The sequence below is a fragment of the Orycteropus afer genome, unplaced genomic scaffold (genome assembly GCF_000298275.1).
Source record: "Orycteropus afer afer isolate SDZICR_OR568_19922 unplaced genomic scaffold, OryAfe1.0 scaffold00022, whole genome shotgun sequence".
Classification (NCBI taxonomy): Eukaryota; Metazoa; Chordata; class Mammalia; order Tubulidentata; family Orycteropodidae; genus Orycteropus; species Orycteropus afer.
In genome coordinates, this window is record NW_006921609.1 from 17,251,365 (window position 1) to 17,255,953 (window position 4,589).

The following is a 4,589-nucleotide window of genomic DNA, read 5'->3' on the forward strand; positions in this document are numbered from 1 at the left end:
ACCTTGCTCCCGAAGACCTGGTCCCTCTCGGTAGGGTAACAAGGGAACGTGTTCAGTGCAGATCAGTGAGTAAGCACGAGTCAACGTATAGCACTGGGCAAATCAACTGTAAAGGACCTCTTTCAAGTGCTGAAGGGGAAAGATGTCTCCTTGAGGACTAAGGTGTGCCCGACCCAAGCTATGGTATTTTCAATTGCCTCATATGCATGTGAGAATTGGACAATTAATAAAGAAGACTGTGGAAGAATTGATGCTTTTGAGTTGCGGTGCTGGCAAAGAATGTTGAAAGTACCATGGACTGTTAAAGGATCTTACAAATCTGTCCCGGAGAAAGTGCAGCTTGAATGCTCCTTGGATGCAAAAATGGCCAAACTTCATCTCACCTACTTTGGTCATGTTGTCAGAAGGGAGCATTCCCTGGAGAAGGGTGTCATACTTGGTAAGGTGGAGCAACAAAAGAAGGGATGGCCCTCAACGAGATAGACTGACACAGTGGCTTGGCGATGTGCTCAAGTATAGCAAGGATTGTGGAACTGGTGCAGGACCAGGCAGTATTGTGTTGTGCATAGGATCACTATGAGTCGGTGATGACTCGACGGCACCTAGCAACAACAACAACAACTTCCATGGGTGTTGATTGCGGAGATAAGGAAAATAAAATCCTTGGAAATTTCAATCTTTTCTCAATTTATCACGATATTGCTTATTGGTCAAGTTGTGAACATTTTTATTTTCTTTATATTGAGGGGTAATCCACACTGAAAGTTGTAGTCTTTGATCTTCATCAGTAAATGCTTCAAGTTATCTTCACTTTCAGCATGTAAGATTGTGTCTTCTGCATGTCTAGTGTGTTAATAATTCTTCCTCCAATCCTAATGTCACATTACTCTTCATATGGTCCAGTTTCTTGGATTATTTGCTCAGCATGCAGATTGAATAAAACAAACAAACAAACAAAATGCACTGCCATGAAGTTGGACCCGACTCCTAGCGACGTCTCCTTGGATTTCTGAAGCAGTATCACTATGTAAGTAGATTGCCCAAACTTCCAAGGAGTGGCTGGTAGGTTTACAACACCAACCTTCTGGTTAGCTGTCAAATGCCTTAGGCAGGATAGCAAATTGTCAGCATTCTTTCACTCAACACATAGTAAGTAATATAATTCTATTTTTAAATACATATTTTGGTTTTAAAACATTGTTCAAATAAATTGTATTAATATTAAATAAAAGGAAAACTAAATTTATACCCATGTATTTCCAAGCAAGAACATATACTTTTTTTTTTTTTTCCAGAAATATAAATAAATAAATATCAAAGCAACAAGTTATTAAGTTTGACTGGAGTTGAATAAAATAATTCCCTTAAGTAATAGGTACTGTGGACTTAAAACGGATGTCAGTGAACAGATGAAACATATGCCAATTTATGAAAATGTATACTTAATCTAGGAGAGTAAAAGAAAATACTTCAAAAATATAGGTCCCACCTTTATTTTGAAGTTTTCTTTTAAAAAACCATTAATTTTAATTTTAAACCATTTATTAAAAACTATTTTTGGTATGTACAGGATAGTGATTTATCAATTTCAATTGGAGATGGCATGATTACAATCAAACCAACATGATGTGGAATGAATTTCCAAGATGTTGAGGTAGAGGGAGATATTCACAGCACTAAAACTGAAGCAATGAGTTAGCAAGTGAAAGCTAAAGATCGAGGTTGAGAAACAAAGAAAGTAAAATAAACTGTACAATTACCAAGGAAGAGGATAAGTGAAAGTTGATTTTGGTTCCTGGTCCAAAAATCTTAGAATATTTTGACACTGTGGAAATATATACAACAAGGAAAGGAGGTGCTTTAGGTGCAAAAGCCATGAGCTTAATTTAGACATATTATGTTTAAGGTACTCATAATAATTACTTTTGAAGTATTCAGAGGAGGAGATAAGGGTCAAGGTAGAATGTTCTGATCAGGAATTTTGCCAGTGAAAAAAACAAGGATTTATTTACTTTACTTGAAGTTGTGTGGCTTTCCTATAAAGGCACACTTTAGAACATCTGATAAAATTCCAATCAGACCTTACAGAACAATTGAGAAGGCTATTGTAGATTTAAGGAAGCTTAGGGACCTGGACTAGTGGGCCCTTGTGCAGTCTTGTCCAATCAGCTGAGGCTAGACGAACAGTGAAATTGTATTCCTAGTATTTTTGCTCTGGGAGGGGTTCTCTGGGTGGCATAGTGGACCACAGAATGGGTCACAGGAGTTATTGGTTTGTGGTGGAAATACTTCTATAGATTATCAAGTCTATTTCATTTTCATCCTGAGTGCAGAGCTGAGCTGCTTTTCCCTACTTCCTTCACAATTAGTTAAGGTTCTGTGATTAAGTTCAAACCAATGGAATTTTCTGGTAAAAAATGCTTTCCACTTCTAGTCCTGATGATTTAAACATTCTACAAGATCTTTTGAAATTTTGCTCTCTTCTTGGCTCAAGGCAAAGAATAACAGAAAGATGTTTACTTGTCTTTAATTGACCGTGCAAAGGTATTTGATTATGTAGATCATGACAAATTATGGATAACATTGAGAAGAATGGGAATTCCCAAACACTTGATTGTACTCATGAAGAACCTGTACCTTGACCAGGAGGCTGTGATTTGAACAGAATGGGGACAAGGGGACACTACATGGTTTAAAATCAAGAAGAGAGTGTGTCAGGGTTATATCCTTTCCCCACACTTATTCAATCTATATGCTGAGCAAATAATCTGAGAAGCTGGACTATATGAAGAAAAATGTGGCATCAGGATTGAAGGAAGAATCATTAACAACCAGAGATACACAGACGATACAACGTTGCTTGCTGAAAGTGAGGATGACTTAAGGCACTTACTGATGAAGGTTGAAGAATACAGTCTGCAGTATGGATTACATCTCAATATAAAGAAAACAAAAATCCTCACAACTGGACCAATGAGCAGCATCACAATAAATGGAGAGAAGATTGATATTGTCAAAGAATTCACATTGCTTGGTTCTACAATCGATGCCAGTGGAAGTAGTAGTCAGGATATTACAGATGTGTAATATTGGGAAAGTTAACAGCAAAGGAACTGTTTCAAGTGCTGAGGAGCAAGGATGTCTCCTTGGAGACTAAGGTGTGCCTGACACAAGCCATGATATTTCCAATCACCTCATATGCATGTGAGAGCTGGACAATGAATAAGGAAGACTGAAGAAGAGGTGATGCTTTTGAGTTGTGGTGCTGGTAAAGAATGAAGAAAGTACCATGGACTGCTAAAAGAACAAACAGATCTGTCCTGGAAGAAGTGCACCCAAAATGCTCCTTGGAATTGAGAATGGCTGGACTTCATCTCACCTACTTTGGTCATGTTGTCAGAAGGGACCATTCCTTGGAGAAGGATGTCATGCTTGGTAGGGTGGAGAGTCGACAAAAGAGGGGAAGGCCTTCAATGAGATGGATTGACATAGTGGTTGTGATAATGGGCTCAGATATAGCAGGGATCATGGAGGAGGCGTGGGATAAGGCATGTTTTATTCTACTGTGCATGGGGTCTCTATGAGTCAGAAACAATTCGTCGACACCTAACAACAATAGCATATTGTCTTTTGAAATTTTTCTCTCTTCCATCTATTAAGAGATAATGTCAGGGTTATCTCACAGCCACATGTTGAAGATGACAAAAAAGATTTTGGGTTCCTCAGTCATCAAGTATGTAGTCTTGTTAGTACATCTGCTTTGGTCTTACATGAGGGAAAAATAATTGTGTATTGTGTAAAGTCACTAATATTTGGGGGTATGCTATAGTTGCTTGTTTCATTGTATTTTTACACTCATTAACATGTTCATTATATGTTTTTTTTTTCCTTTTTTGCAAACTGTGTAATGCCCTTACATGTTAGTTTCCTATGTTCACTATGTGAAATTCATGTGTGTGCACATTAATTACATTGAAGCATTATATGCAAAATATGATATTTACTCTGCTATATCCATATAATAGCACATATACTATAGTGCTTTAGAAACTTAAGATGCATAAGGAAATAATTTTATAGGAAAAATCATTACATACTCCAACAGGAAAAATAAGCTCTGGTAGTCAATGATTAAAGCATTCAGCTCCCAATCCAAAGGTCACTGGTTTGAACCCAACGAGCCACTCCACAGGAGAAAGATGAGGCTATCTGCTTTGGTAAAGATTTATGGTCCTGAAAACCCTGTGTTCTACTCTGTCCTTTAGGGTCACTATGAGTTGCCAATTGACACGATGGCAGTGGATTTTATTTTTGTTTGTTTGTATGGTACTAGTTAAAATAGTCCTCTTGTCTCTAAATATGACACAATTGTTGTTGTTGTTATTAAGTGCCATCAAGTCGTTTCTGACTCATAGCGACCCCATGCACAGCAGAACGAAACACTGCCCTATCCCGTGCCAGCCCCACAATCCCTGCTATACTTGAGCTCATCATTGCAGCCACTGTATCAATCCATCTCGTTGAAGGGCTCCCCCTCTTTCGTCGACCCTCCACCCTACCAAGCATGGCATCCTTCTCCAGGGAATGGT